Raw genomic sequence first — 16,118 nt, forward strand, 5'->3', positions numbered from 1 at the left:
AACTGACAGTCATGCGAGCTCTGGGGTTTGTTCGCAGGCATGTGTCAAAGTTTCCACGCTATCTGCTATTATGTCAGTATGTCCTGTAGTGTCGCATGCTTTCCTTGCAGTCTACCTATACAGCCGCAGTGCAGGATTTGCAGTGACAGCTTGGTGCTGAGCAGCAATGCGGCGGGTTGGCATCGTCACTGAGTGTGTGTTACCATGCTGACATGAACATTTAGCTCAAAGCACTAGTGTGCTTTAGACTCTTGGTTTTGTTCGATGATCTAGCCTGCATGTTTGGCCTTAGCCTGTGGCCTGTAGATCAGCTAGCATCCTGCATCATTGCCTTCTATGGATGCACCCAGTCTTTCCGCTCATTGTCAACGCAGTCATCATAATTTACACAATATTGTACACCTGCATGACATCACACAGCTGTGTGTGAGTGAGCTTGTATCCCACAAGGAAATGCAACAGGAAATATTGACATACAACTAAAGACTTACACTTCAGCATCCTCTATGATGTGCAGGGAAGACAAGTTGGACCTTTGAATCCAATTATGATAAAAGTTTCAGAGGGGTGACGTGCATCTTATATACATCACATACTGTAGCATAGAGATCATGTTCCTACATGTAATACACAATTTCCAGGCAATAACAGCCCTATTTTCATGCATTACTCACCAGATATCTTTCCTGCCTGCTTGAGTTTTAGCTAATTTGTTTAACCTATGCAAAATGGTGATGCTGCAGTGTGTTCTGAAGGTTATTCTATGACCAGGGTGCAGAACAGGAGAAAGCTGCTCCACCAGTACTCAGCAAATCCCGGGCACCCAGTGGAGCAACCATCAAGGGGGCGGCGATCACAACAGTTTGTCACACATTTCTCAACTTGTATCCTCAGTGTGTCCCACCTTGTAGTTACGAGTTAACAGACAGAAACAGGAACCTCAAGCAAGAGCATGAAGGCAGGAAGAATCCCAAATATTAGCTGTACAACTTGGAGGAATAAGGGACAATCAATGCTGTATTTTCCAATTTGGAGGCCAGTTATATCTGAATTCTCAGTCGCCACAAACACATCATCAGTATTAGAAATCTATTGGGAAATTTGGGTAGTATTTTGCAACAGCTCCCTGTGGCTGAGAGGTTAGCCACTTGTTTATATACTGTAAAATCTAATCTCCCTGTCTTTGATGCCTGGTCAAATAAAAGAATTACTTGGCAGTAGATGAACACTACACCTCTCTCTCTTTGCCCCACAGTCTAATACACACAGATAAGGGAGGTAATTTGTGGACAAGGATGGGGGTTGTTTTTGCCATTGGTGGGTCAATGGTCAGTGCTTTGCACACACGTATTGCCGGCCTCTCCTGTAAGCAGCGACAGCCTTTGTCTCGCCGGCGAAACGTTGCGGTTGGCAGATTCCATGCCGTATTTGTTTTTCTCTCGTTCCCCTCTTGTCTCTGTCTGCCTCTTTTTAAAAACTCTTTTCAGGGTTGTTTTCTTACACCAGCCGAAGCCACCACAAGCCAAGACTCTGCTGGAACTCTCCTTGTGTTTGTAAATCTGATTGTGTGCGCGACATGCATATTTTTGGTTTCCCATTTTACCGGCTCCTCCGACATAAGGACACAACTCCCAGTGATAAAAGAAACAGTCCTCAGGAGTCTTATTACTCTGATACATTGCAGGACATAAAAAGAAACAGAAGTTTAATTTGGATGATTAATTTTGGATAGACCAACCAAATAAGGTTGTATCAGCCTCCCCATGTTATTCCAGGCAGCGTGGGAGAGCTTTGAAACAGCATTCACACCTTTAAGTTAGGGAAAAAAAATGTGAAATGAAACGATTAACTTAAGAAATAAAATTAAAAAATGATGTAAATTTTTGGTTTCTGGTCGTAGTATTATGAGGCTGGTGAGGCGTCCTCACAATTTCTAAAATTCTGGCTACGGCCCTGGATTAGATTAGATTATCTGTCCCCCTGCAGATGAATATATCAGTAATGGCAGATGTTTGTGGTTATTATGGTATTAATATTTCCACATTGCTTATTCTCGTTTTGCTGTGTTTTATTGCAAATGTTGACATTTAAAAAAAAAATCTCTATAGAATGCTTAAATCTGAAATTATTTTTATATGTTTTCAGGTGTGATGTATGGCTATATAATATGAAGGGATTTCTGGCTTCCTTGGTCAGGATTGACGCGCTTGGTTTTACAGACTTTAACGTTTCTGTAGATACGATGCAGGTACCTTCTGGTGTTTAGTTTTCTCAGTGAGAGGAAGTGGTGAATGTGTTTCCTGCCCTGTCTCCCCCCTGCAGAAACACACACACACACACACACACACACACACACGCACACACACAGTCATAGCTGAAGTGAACGCGAGAGAGAGGAGGTGAAAGCAGAGCTCAAGCGAAAGAAGGTTAGCCAGCAGCGAGTTAAGAAAATGGCGATCATGCAGGACGGATGCCTCCCCTCTTAGATGCTGCAAATGCGTTGAAATTCTTTTAGCCTTACAGCCGGCTCTCCTTTCCACTCTGTTGCACTTTATACTTCAATGAGGTAAGATTGGTTTTACGGTGTTTTCTTACTAGGTGGCCGTTTGTTTTTGTCAAGGCAATGTACACAGAGAGCCCAGAGCCGGGGGACCGGGGACTGGTGGAGATAAGTTGAGCAGCCGCTGTTGTTTAGAAAGCCGTGTCTGAGCTAAGCTAGCTAGCCAGCCAGCCCCCCGTTCAGCTAGCACTTGGGAAGACGACTCGGTTGCATTGCAGTTTGCAAATGTAAATGGGAAACGCATCGACTGACAAATCGGGGGATGGAAATTGCCCGCAAATGGTTGAACATTTCAATGCGTGTTAGGCAAACCTTTCAATTTGTACGCAGGTTAACCTTGTGCTAACGCTAACTAGTATGAGCACTGGTTAACCTTAGCTTGCCAGCTGTGCGTATATATCTGTCAAAAGAGAGTATTCCTTCTTTTGGAAAGATATAATGCTTCTAGGGAGTTGTTTATCGGTAACACATCATTTTTTACGGATTTCATGTACCACTGTGTTTATTAAAGTGCCATAACCGCTGGATTGAAAGAAGACCGGGTAAGTTAAGCAGCCGCTACGTAACGTTAGCCTTTAGCTAGCATTAGCAGTCATGCTAATCTGACGACGTAGGTTGCTCGGCGGTGACTCCGACTGATTGCCCGGGTTTTTTGTGGCTTGCAGAGTGGACACAGTTGTTGAAATGTCCGTAAATATTCAAAATATTGCAGAGATAAGCAATTTCATGAAAATCCTGTGGTAAAATTGTGTACCTGCAGGGTTGCATTTCAGTAAGAGTGATTAACACCCTCTGTCGGCAGAAAGAGAGCAGTTGGTTAGCTGAACACTAGACCTCCGCTGCGCTGGTTTTGCAGTCAAATCCACTTAACTTTTCACACTGGCCCAGCGACGCTGCAAACACAGGTAGGGCACAATAATTTAATTGCGTCGACTGTAATCAGGTGCCCTGTTAAGGCAATTGTTGTTCTTGGCTTGCGCTGGAAAAATACCAGGCTCGAGAGAAGCCATGTTGGTTAAGCTGTAAGTCAGGCAACAGCTGAGATAATGGCCGATCAGGACCCGAGCTGTAACTCTGACCTACACACACACACACACACACACTCTGTCACCCGGCTGTGTCTTTATCTGTCATTCTCAGACACACACACACATTCTCTAATAACCTTGTTGGGCCTCATCTTTACGAGGCCCTGCTCGTGCACTGCCCTGTTATGCAGTTCAACCTGCATTTCCACATTGACTAATTGGCATACGTTTCATGCAGCAATTACTGGCTAGTCTCATTGATTGTTCGTGTGTGCTTGTCCTTGCGTAGATTTTGTGGGTGAGGTGCTTGTCTTTTACCCTGTGCACCATCAATAATTAATTTGAGACAGTCAAATTGAGTCATGTTTTCCTATGGCTTGTTTGGGGGGTCAACAGGGGCCAGTGCCCTTATAACACAGAGCTTGAACCACCGCCTATGGTCCACTCCTCTCCGATGAGTCTAAAATAATAATAAAACGATTGTTTTCTTGCAATGATGTGGCACTGACGCAAAAGCCGAAACTAATGTGCCTCAGCATCCTAGTTGGATCCCTTACAGCGATGCATCGCCATTGGCTGACAAAATTTATGTGCAATTTGTCAGCTCTGACCAGAGGCAAGAGTCAAAGATAAGCATCCCACGAAGAATTTAAGGTGAGCAAAACTATTTTGTTTGTGTTAATTTTATTTCTGGCGAAGAAATGTTGTTGACTAGTTAACTTAAGAGCAGCCAACGTAAACAGCTAACAGTTTGCACATCTTAATACTTGTTGTTAGCTTTGCAACAGTATTTGAAAGAAAATGTCTCTCCATAAGTGGTTAGCCTGAGTTGATGATGTGCTATACATTTGTGTCAGTTGCTTTTGCAAAATAGATACTTTACAAGAGCAAAGGCTACCACAGCACAAATTAAGTCAAGCATGCCAGCAACAGTACATTAATATTCTTGGTTGCCGAAGTGTTGTGCATTCCTCTCCGTTGTTTTTACTTTGTAGTTATTATCAAAATAAAGAGAAAAAAGGCCATTGTGCATTATTTCGCCACCAAAAACAAAATGACGAGGGAGACAGTGAGACGGGGACAGGTGATCCAGATGTTGAGAGAGCTGAAGAGAGGAAGTGGAGAGCGCCACAAAGAAAAAGCCAGAGACCGGTTTTCAAAGTGAAGGCACAGAGCAGGAAGGGGGAGATAGATGAAGACCCCCAGAGTGAGGCTGAGAGTGACATATGTACAGAGTATGAGACACAGATGATACATGTGCATCAGCAAGCACCGTTCATGATATTTGTGATGCTGAAAAACTACTTGCCTGCTTGTAAAACAGTGAAACTACAGTTGTCAATGTTGTGTTCAAGTATGTAGTCTGGTCAATATTATGTTATGGTCAATATAAGCATCCCATCTGTGTTATGCTATAGTATATGTACCTTACATATATTTTTTTTTTGTTTGTCTTTGTCCACAGATACCAACAAATCTAAAGAAGACCCACTGATGCAGCTGAACTTGAATTACCCCTGTTTGAGTACTCTAAACTATGGGATTCGGCATATTGTTGTCCCTGCAGATATTTTAGCCCCCCTAATAGCACAAACAAATTATTTGACTCACCAGCCGGATTCAAAAACTGGATAAAAGCAATCTACAGAGAGAGAGAAGGGTTTTGTAATCCATGCCAAGTCTGAGTGGTACAAACAAGCATTGATTATATTGAGGGACTATCAGAGAGCTGTAACAACCAATGCAACACTGGCAAATGTCCTGAACAAGGAACATAACAAACAGGTTAGAAAAAAATGGCAATACATAAGAACAATATGGAAAGTGCTACTACTTACTGTCACACAAAGACATTTCAAAGAGGACACAATGAGTCTGCAGTCTCAGATAATAGAAGACGTTTCATGGCAATTCTAGAGATGATTGCTAACCACGACAAAGCTTGACAACCAAAATTATGGAAGAAGCAAAAAACAGTGACGTCTTCAGCATCCTGGCAGATGAAACAAAAGATGTTAAAAAAACGATTTCTGTTGTACTCGGGTACTATTTCAATGGAACTGTCTAGGAGAGTTTTCTCCTGTATGAATATACAGAGAGGCTAGATGCAGCTGTATTTACTGCAAAGATAATCCACATATTGGAAAGTCGTGGAAAGTCTAGAATACAATCACAACCTTGTAGGCCAAGCATATGACATCATAAGTGGTCATCATTGGGGTCCAGGCTAGAATCAAAGAGCAAGCAAAATATTCCTGTTACATCCATTGCAATGCCCACTGTCTAAATTTAGTTAAACTAAAAGGTAAACTTAAAACTTAGATACAGTCAAAGCTGTCCCTGAGGCAGAGGGGTAGTTCTAGTCATAGCCATCTTTAATGGCTAACTGTACAAAGAGAGGTGTACACAAAGAGACGTACACCACGAGAACTCGAGCGATGAATGACACTCCATGGGCACACGGATTTATAGCTCTACGTAACATTATGGATAGATTGCCTGCCCTTACGCTAGTACTGCAAGAGAGAGCCCAAGAACGTTATAGTGAAAGATCTATTGATGCTTGAGGTCTGCTGGCACAGATCTTGAATTCCTTGTACATCTTTGTACACTCTGTAAAGTGTTTGAAGAAACAAAACTAGTCTTCATCGATTTACTTTTTAAAAGCTCTTGATTTAATTGGAGCTTTAAGTTCAGTCATTGAATGACTTGAGGGAGGAGTCCATTTTTGCTAACTTGAACTTTTCTTAGCAATGTGACACAGCAAAACGACAAAAGCTAAACTCTATCAACACTGTGCACTGACGACTGTTGGTCAGGGAGAGTCGGAACCAGATAAAGCCTCTTTCTACCTCGGCATCGATCAGATGCTCAATGAGCTTAATAGATGGTTTTCAATGACGAATTGTGACATAATGAGTCATATCCAAGCTCTAAACCCCAAAAGTGATGTTTTTTCTGAAAGAAACAGCTGTTTTCATTTGCTTGATTGTATGATTCAGATATTGAAGACTTGGGGCATCAACAACACCAGTTCCGCCAAAAGTAAAATGCAGACCGGAAAGCAGAGACCCTCGATCAGAGTAGAGCTTGTAGTGTTCATTGAGCCTTATAAAGAAGTGTTGTAGTAAGGAATGTGCTGTAACTTGAGCTGAAGCGAACAGGAATGTGTTTTGGTTTTAGTATTGTAATTGAATAAAATTGTAACTGAAACAAATGCTAATCGTTATATTTGTCCTTTTTCATCTTTTTTTTTCATAGTACTTTGTGTACTAAGCTTTGAACACTGTCTTTGTCTCTTTTGTCGTGGGTCAAACGTGCCCCTCTGACAAAACAACTGGCCCCAGCCTGCAACCCCCACCAGTAAAATTGGTCTAGAACTGCCACTGATGTTTACCATTTAAGGTTTAGCACCTGTCAGTAACCCTTTCACAGGTAGTTTTTACAATGTGCAGTTTGATAGCACCGAACCAATAAAATTGTACAGCACCCAGAGGCAAGGTATCTTATATTTACATTTGGGATTTGTTTAAGTAAATGATTTCTAATAGATTTACCTTCTTGTCTCTTCTTTGTCTTTCAGAGATTTGGAATTGGAAGCTGTTGCCACCAAAGAAGCTGAAGCATCTTACCAGGTGAGTGTGCCACTATAAGTAGACTCAGACATGTGTTTAAGGAACATGTGTGCCAATTTACATCACCTTTCTAAGGACTTCTCTTCATATGATAGTATGACGTGTGTGTGTGTGCACGCGTGTATGTCTGTGGTGGGTTACTAAAGGGGTGCGTGCGTGCGTGTGTGTGGGTCAGGGGGACGGGATGGGCAGCTGCTGCTTATGCAAGCACATGCAGTTCCGTTTGAATTGAATTGGAGGGTCTGGGTTGGTCTAGGCCGCATTGTGCTGAGTAAGCTTTGCTGTTTTAAAATCGCTAAATGAGAAGCCAGAGTCCTGATGTTTTGTGTGTGGAGAGGTGTTTGTGCAGCTCATTGTGTCCATACAGTTGGCCTACATGCAGGCACACAATAGAGCCGTGGACCACAACTAGCCCACCGACCCGCTCCAAGCGCTGCATTTAATCTGTTCTGTGTTTTTAGAATCCTGAATCAGTTTATGAATCTTGTTATTGTGCTCAGTTTCCTGAATTGTTTTTGGTTTTCTTGATTATGAGAGATTATAGAGAGCCAGTGCATCAAGCCACTTCCTTCTAATGCCCAGAAATGTCTGTTGTGTTTCACACTCTCAAATATTATGGAGCTAATGGATTTTTAAGGTATTTTATTTTGCTGGTTTGTTTTGTGCAAAATGCTAATAATTATAATTTTTTAACACACAACACATCACAATGTTGTTGCATCTGAGTTTCCCAAACATAGTACACACACATTGTGAACACACACTGTATCTTCAGAGAGCTGGAATTTCTTATTACATAAATGTACAAAGAACAACTCTAAGTTATTGTTCCATAAATAACACGCTGCTGGCAGCACAGTGTGTCTTGAGGTCATTTCAGTTTCAATTCATAGCTTTTGGAAAGTGGTTTTGCATTTATGTCTGAAAAAGATGTCCTAAGGTTCTCAAATAGCACTTTGCAGATTTTTTTTATTAAGGGACAAACCGCAGAATCTTAAATGTGTAATACATTTCTAACGTTTGTGGTGCCTGTGAGGATTACATCCTTTTGTGCAAAAACTGAATAACTGTTCAGAACTACTACTTCAGTTATGAATAAATGAAAGTGTGAGTCAGTTTCTAGATGCAGACTTGCCATCCAGCTTGCTCGGAGACAGTCACACATCCAGTATGTTGCTTGTGGGCCCTTTTGCATTCTTAATCATAACACAATGAGAAAATAATGTGTAATTACTTTGGGCTGGTGTTATTTCCTTTGCCTTTGTAGAACTATTTGCTGTCTAGCTTTACTTACACTTTTGATTGTCTCGCTTCATTCTCCAAATTACCGTTCTCTAAACGTTTTCGCTATGTGTAAAAATATCAGGAGTTCTCACAAAGGGTTTATGAAGTGTTGAAGCCGTAGCAATGACTCCATGCTGAAATGGCCATCTTGTGATTGTCGTATTTGGAATTGAATACAGCAGTGCTATAAATTCCTACGGTGTTGCAACATTGCTATATTGGTTGGGGATTGGGTAGTTGACCATTGCCCCTCTAAGCAGTAAAGCCACACCTGCAGTTGATCATGAGACTTGAGCAGAAAGTATGTATTTGGTGCAGTTGGTCTGTGCAGGCTCAGACAGGATGCAAACCACACAAAGCCATTTTTAAGTGAGCATGTTGTTTCTATGGGTGAATGGGCAATGCTGTTTTTGGTTTGCAGTTTGAATCAAATTAGTGTAGCTGACACTATGAGCTGTTGGAAGCAAGTCTAGTTTTATCCTCAGTTTCATGGATTTGGATTTGAACCAAATGTCTAAATTTTAAGTATTTGAACATTTAAGTCTTGTACTATTATTAGAGAAAACTCCTTTTTTTCTTGCACTCATTGTGGCCACAGGTTGCTTTTTGCAGGATGTCTACCAAACCAGCATGTCCATGCCAAGAAATGCACTTTTCTAAATATATCTTTGGCACAACAACTTACAAGAGTCAATGTCCTATTTTCCTCCATTGAAAACTGCCCTCTTAGTGAAATACCTTTAATTAAGATTATGCAATTTACAACAAAGTTAACATTCTATTGTTCTTGCATTCAGTTGTGTTTTTTAAGAAACAAAACAAACTTGAATCTGCATTTAAGTCTTGCAAAAAGCCTCGCCGTAGGAAAATACTTTGATTCACAACTCGCCCCACCCTCCTCTGCCAGCAGCAAAATTGAATAGCTTTTTCAGCCAGAAATATCATATTGCCTTCCTTAAGTTACCATGACCTGAAATGAACCGCCCTCACTTTTACTGCGCTGTTGGAACAACAGGTTTAATGCAGCTAGGCAGGAAATGTCACATCTTGCAAATCATAAAGCCCTCGCTGTTGGGCTGTTTTGTGATGAGGAGATACTCGTTGTCGTTCACTAATTGAGTGATGGCTTCCCTGAATGGAGCCTCCACTGTTCAGCCTCTGTGAGAACATGCTAATGCAAATGAATGCAAATGCTGTGATGTTGTACATGCAAATTAGCCACGCGACCACCGTCTGGCTTTTGTTCTTCAGGGACAGACGAGCTGTTGTGAGTGTGTGTTTGTGGATGCTCATGTCTACCAGTTTGTTTGGGTCTATGTTACTTCCACAAGCCTACAAATGCAATCAATACTCTGTCTCTTAGAAATGTGAAAGTCCTTGCTGGTTTCACTATATGACTCACTTCTGGGAGTGAAAAACACTCCTACAGGGTCTTAGGATGCAGTAGTCTAAAGCCTCAGATTTCTGATCTCTTCCTCCTCAGAAACCCAAATATAGTTTGATTATTTTTAAGTCTTTCAGCTTTATTTGACAGCAGGCAGAAACGGGTTCACAGAAAAGGCAAGTGGGTGGCAGCGACATCTGTGCTATCTCACAAGGGTAGACTAGAAGTAGCTTTCAACTTAACTGTGTACAGAAGGCACCTTAAAGTTAATAGAAAATATGGGAGATGGGTCCAGAGAACGTCTCCTTACCAGGATGCACAGACAACTGAAAGTGTGTCTTGCACACTGCAGTGTAGCCAAATGAAATGTGCACCTACTGTACTTATTGGACTCATGTATTGCATTGAACTTAACATCACTAGTGACTATTTACAACAATTTTCCTCATCTTTCATCCTTCTGCTGGTCTTTATCCCTCTGAGGTCTCACTTTGTCTCAAGATGGAAAAAACAAAAAGTATGTGCTTAATAGTGGAATGAGCTGTCTGGCTTATCCACTTTAAAGACAACATAGACCACATTTAGAGATGATATATTTTTGGAACGCAATTCCTTTTCATTGGTCCAGTGATTTGTCTGTTACAGTGAAAATGGCAGCACTTTTCTGTCTGAAAGGTGTTGTAACATAAGGCAACAATATGATTTTTTGTCTGTGGCCCACAGTATACTGCAGTCTAGTCCAGTTACCAACTACTATTTTTTTTATTGATTTTGATATGCCAATGGTTTTCTGTATCAATCAGTTCATTGCCTATAAATGTTTAAAAATTGTTAAAAAAAAAAAAAAATTACAATTACAGTTCCCCTGAGCTGGTTTTCTGCCACCAATAGGCCCAATCCCCAAATATTCAATTTGCCATGATATGATGTAAAACAAAGAAAAGCAATGAATTCTCACATTTAATAGGCTGGTAAATATTGTATATTTTGTTGCATGAAAATTGACTTGATTGTGGAAAAGTCCATTGACTGTTGTTGGGCCATGTAAACCATTTGCATTGCTACAGTCGCACCTGACTCACCATTGCTCCTCCTGCAATCCTCACTCCTTTAAAAAAGAGTTTTGCTACACAGAACGGAATGAGTTATAAATGAATATTGTTGAAAGTCACAGAACAGAACTGTGGAAGTGGCTGGCAAACAAGACACTGACAGACCGACAGATGCTCTGCAAGTTCTCCTCAAGTTAAAGCTGCTGTTATTTGTTGACATAAACTTTGAGAGGAGATAACAAAAGTTTACCTGATTGCCTTTCCCACAATTCCTGTGTTTTTTTTCTCTCTTTTTGTGACCAGCAGGATAGTATCACTTCCTCCTCATGCTGAAGTTGTAAACATTGACACCTGCTTTGGCATGAGGGGGACGCCGGGCCCTTTTGTAATTAGCAAATTAGCAGGGGCCTACGCAGCTTGCATGATGAGTGTATATGGCCGCCCGGCTCTGGTGTTCTGACTGTGATAATCACTCACTGATGAACTCTGATCAGCTTGCCCTGCATAAATATTGTACTGGCCCCAGGCCATCGGGCCCTCTGTTGTGTTGAACCCTGCTGTAGTCATTCAGCCAAACAGGGAAGGACAATGATATTACTGGCCTGATTTATCATGGTTGTACATTAACAAATCTCAACAAAGAACAATAACAGAAAACATATGGTCAGCAGTTGTACTTAACCTCTCTCAGATTGCCTAGATTTAGGGATATGTACTTCTCAGGCAGTGAAATGAATAATACCAAGGTAATTGTTTTTAATTATTTGCTCGCCACTGCTGAGTAGGGAAAGTAATATCTTTTTCTGGGTGAGTCCACCTTCTTTAAACCTGACCCTTGCCCTAACACACACACAGACACACACACACATACCTCACCTACAGGCATGACCATTAAAGGTACTAGTTAAGGTGAGTGCCCGCTGGGGTTGTGTTCAAACTGTGAACAGCCCTGCATCCAAAAAAGTGCAAGGGGCTTTGGTGTGGGCGTTGCTACAGGCACCGTTGAACAACCAAATAGGCTAACTTGTTTGGAGGCTTATTAATGCCAAGACTCTTCACAGTACTTTATAAAACTATGAGACAGGATTTTATAACTCTGGATACTGCAGATATTTTCTCAACAGTACAGATAACATAGTACTACACAGTGTGCTTCACGAAGTACTCGTACTTGGTATGTGAACTGGTAGTGTTTACTTATTGATAGCTAACCATCACAATAATGAAATAATCACTAAAGACATTGGCAAACCGGCCGTCAAACATTTTTCTCTCAAATGTAAGGATTTGCTACTTTATATGAAATGAATATTAAATGTCTTTGGGTTTTAAATCCTGATATAATTAATTTACCCACAGCTCAATTAATAGTAAAAAATTGTTATTTTTTGCACTAAATTTGTAGAACTGTGGCAGGTGATGAAATTGTTTCACACGATATCTTTTTGGTCAAAAGTGCCTGATTTTTAAAGCAATGTTATATTCTGGTTATCTGTAGAAGGTTAAGGAAGGTACTTAGAGGAAAAAAAGTCTGACAGTTAAACTCATACAAATCTACTTTTAATAGCTCATAGACGTTAAACTGTTTAAATGCAGGGTAGTGTCTGGGATTGAATTTGGTTTCCTGTTGTTTTTAGAGAAGGAAAAACAAACCATGAAACATCTTTGCAATTTCAAGTTTGTTGTCATCTTCTTTTCCTCCCCCACTGTCTTGTTCTTTTGCTTTTGGTGACTCCCACTGCCCCCCCTCCTGTCAGCTGTAGCTGTCGGGGGATGGGTAATTGTCGGTCCATTCACAAACAGATGCTGTCCATGGAGTGTGTATGTGTGCACTCCAGGAGGGCTCCCACCATGCTCTGCTGCTGTTGTTGTTGAACCAGGAACCATCTGCTGAAGCACTTGATGGTTGGAGAGGAGTGCAGGAAGGAGAGGGGGAAGTGTGGGAACAGAAAGAGGAGGGTGGTGGTGGTTTGCTGGTACCAAAAAAAGAATGGAACTGTTTGTATTTTTGTATTGTACTGTATTGTAATTTGATTATAACACATCAATGCAATCAGTGGCTTTCATTTGTCATTTAAACACATTGGCCAACATAGTTGAGGGAAATATAAGCCTAATGTGTGTCGAACAGCATCGCATGCCGCGAATGTGTTTGTCAAATGACTGTCACAGGCTATTTTCTGGTCATCTTCAGACTTCACCTCATCAAAAATCCACAACTGTAGTTGGACACATCTTGAAAAACTACTGAAGCTCAACCTTACAGCACCTTAAAAAGATGTTCAAAGACCTTTTCTCTTTTAAAGATGTCCCATTTACATGCATTGCGGCTGTAGCATCATCTGTAATCATTGCGGCTCACAACAACTCAGCGCTGGTTTTACTTGGACAATGCATATTGCTCAACATCATGGTAAATGTACTCGTGTTAAGTGATAACACTTCAATATTTCTATAGGCAACTGTGCAATTGTCGAACTAAATGTGCCAAATGTGGCCAAATGATGCCACATTAAACGTTGCAGCCATGGTGTCTGAGTTGTTTCAGCATCTCTGTATGGCTGTCTGTTTATAGCTAAGGTAAGTGCTGTGCTGTAATCCCATTATCGGATTAGACTGCAGCCTGCAGCTTTCTCCTACAGACTAAATGGCACACCCACTGGGCCCAGTGCAGCTGAATGTAGCAGTCACTGAGGGAGAAGCCACTGACTGATTTCAAACCAACAGGACACACAATAATGAAGAGCTTGTCTCTTTTTGAGAGACAAGACTAGTGAAAATTTTTAATTACAAGTATTTAACTACCAGGCAATATAAACTGGTGCAATACTAACCGTATTACTTTCAGTACAGCAATAGGTAATGTGAAACTGCTCTTTTCTTTGAAAATTCATAGCTTAGCGAAGCACAGCACTATAGACATAAATAAATGGATTGAATAAGGGCTGCAACCAGTTGTTATTTTCATTGTAGATTTGTTTGTTAAATATTTTCAATTTATTCAAAAAATAAATATAAGAAAATCCTGGAAAAAATCCAAATCCCAAAGATATTCAATTAATGGTGATGATAAAAGTTTGAGAAAAACATTTGAGAGTCTGGCAATTTGCCATTTTGTTATATGCCATACCTGTGTCTTTGCTGCTCAATGTGAGAGTCTCACACACACTAAAAAGGCAGTCTAACCAGGGGAAACACTGGTTCTGTATTACTCTCGTACATCTGGCTGCTGCTCTCCGGTCTTCAACTTGTAACCTAAAATGTGACTCCTTAAAGGTTCACCCAACCACTAGTTCATACATTCATTATTTTTTTATTTATTTATTTGAAGCTGCATAAGCAACAGACACTATTGTTATTGTGCCACATAAAACAAAATGCAATGCCAATTACAATGAAAGTAATCGTATTCCTCCTGCTTTGCACAGGGAACATACCCATAGAGGGAAGAACAGTGGATGGAAGAGAGAGAGAGACGGAGAGTGTGACGCGGAAGGAGGATAAGAAGATACAGGTCTGGTCAAAAGGTGAGAGAAGACATCATGGCTTCTGTCTTGTCAGGCTGTGGGACAGTTGTGTTTGTGTTTCGGGCACGAAACAAGAATTTCAGTGGTCATACATTTGGATGCCATCCTCTGTTCACCTTATACAGAGCTATTAATCTATAATTAGCTATGTGCCGCAATAACCATAAGGTTCAGTTCTCATAGTGGTCAAATAGCCCCATTTTCCATGCAACACTAAATGCATTGCATTATCGACAGAGTTGTACTCTAAAGGATCCACTATAGGCTTAAGATAGTTTCACAACCATCAGCTCTGCAGTTTTGTGTTGAGGCAAGAATCTGGCAAAACGTGACATAAAAAAATAGCAAAGCATGCTCCACTCCCAGAAGAATTAAGAAAATCCACACTCTGCTTGGATCCCATCAACTTCAGTTATCTAACTTCAAATTATTTGTCCATTTTATGAGTTTCAAAATATTAAGATGTTTATTTTTCCAGCATTTTGTCTTCCTTCAATGGTCTCTGTTCGATCTGTTTGTTTGTCCCATTAGTGCAGTGGTGCTTTGCTCTTATGACAGCGCTGGTGTACTTTGCCATGTGACATAGTAGCGTTTTCCATTTGAATTGCTGTTACAGTTTCCACTGAGTCCCGCTTGTACGAGCCTACTTCTATTACAGCTGAAACTACTGTCATGGCTAGAGTAGGCAGGAAGTCTGATAGCGTCTATCTCTGACCTTGAGTGTGTCTTTTCGTTTCAATTACTATCTTTGCTTCTCGCTTTTGTTATTTTTCCTCTCCACCTCCTCTAGTCTCACCCTCTGAATATATTATTAGATTTGGTGATGTGTACCAGTACAAAGAGACGAGTAGTTCAGAGTTTAAGTCTCTGTAGTACCAAACTGTGAACTGGCACAGCCATTTATCGTCATGGAAGCTCTTCCCCCAGATAATGGTTATACAACAACAAGAGTGCAATCATTGTTCCTCTGAAAGACTCAGTGTCTATACTTATCAGTGGCTTACCATAGCTAGAGTCTATAGGCTGATTTGCCCTCAGTTGTCAGAAGCTCTTTAGCATGCACCAGTTCGATTATCACTGGTCTTAAATCCAGTAGGAATATGAGATAACTCTTTTTTTCACCACACACTGGTGGAGCTGCACCAACAATTATTCTGCACCAATTGTGATAATTGAATCATTTTGAACATTTTTCCAGCAAAAATGCAGAGAAGTGTCTGATTACAGCTTTTGAAATGTGAGGTTTTCCAGTTTGTCTTTGCCCTATATGATAGTAAACGTTTCGGGCTTTTGAAATGTTTGTATGAGATCACAAGTGTTTTTGAACACATCACCTTGGGTTCTGTGAACTTGTTAGGGACATTTTTCACTATTTTGTGACATTGTGTAGCCCCTCCAAAATCCTCCCAAAGTTGATATGATGGTGATGGACCACGTGACAAGTGCGCTTATCTGCTCCTGCACACACTCACACTGCATGTGCAATCTGATGTACAGCATACTGCTTTGGAAGGGACACAGACATGTTTGACACAATAACACCTGCACTCCAGTAAATGGCGCAACACTTCCTCATGCTCTTCAGTCCTTCATGTTGAGCTCACCTGAAACAGGAAGTTGAAGCAGGAAAGATGCAGCCTGCTTGCTT

At 40.9% G+C, this 16,118-nt stretch overlaps 1 protein-coding gene across 2 annotated transcripts in view; it reads left to right on the plus strand.

Annotated features, from left to right (window-relative positions):
* The first annotated feature begins 2,400 nt into the window (after nucleotides 1-2,400).
* Nucleotides 2,401-16,118, plus strand: part of LOC121620491 (trinucleotide repeat-containing gene 6A protein-like) — a 38,669-nt gene continuing 24,951 nt past the window's right edge. For both annotated transcript variants that reach the window (XM_041956543.1, XM_041956544.1), the window contains exons 1-3: nucleotides 2,401-2,566; nucleotides 7,172-7,223; nucleotides 14,372-14,470. The gene's annotated coding sequence lies outside the window, so the exon portion shown is untranslated. The remainder of the gene's footprint in view (nucleotides 2,567-7,171; nucleotides 7,224-14,371; nucleotides 14,471-16,118) is intronic.

This window comes from Chelmon rostratus, chromosome 17 (assembly GCF_017976325.1).
Source record: "Chelmon rostratus isolate fCheRos1 chromosome 17, fCheRos1.pri, whole genome shotgun sequence".
NCBI lineage: Eukaryota > Metazoa > Chordata > Actinopteri > Chaetodontiformes > Chaetodontidae > Chelmon > Chelmon rostratus.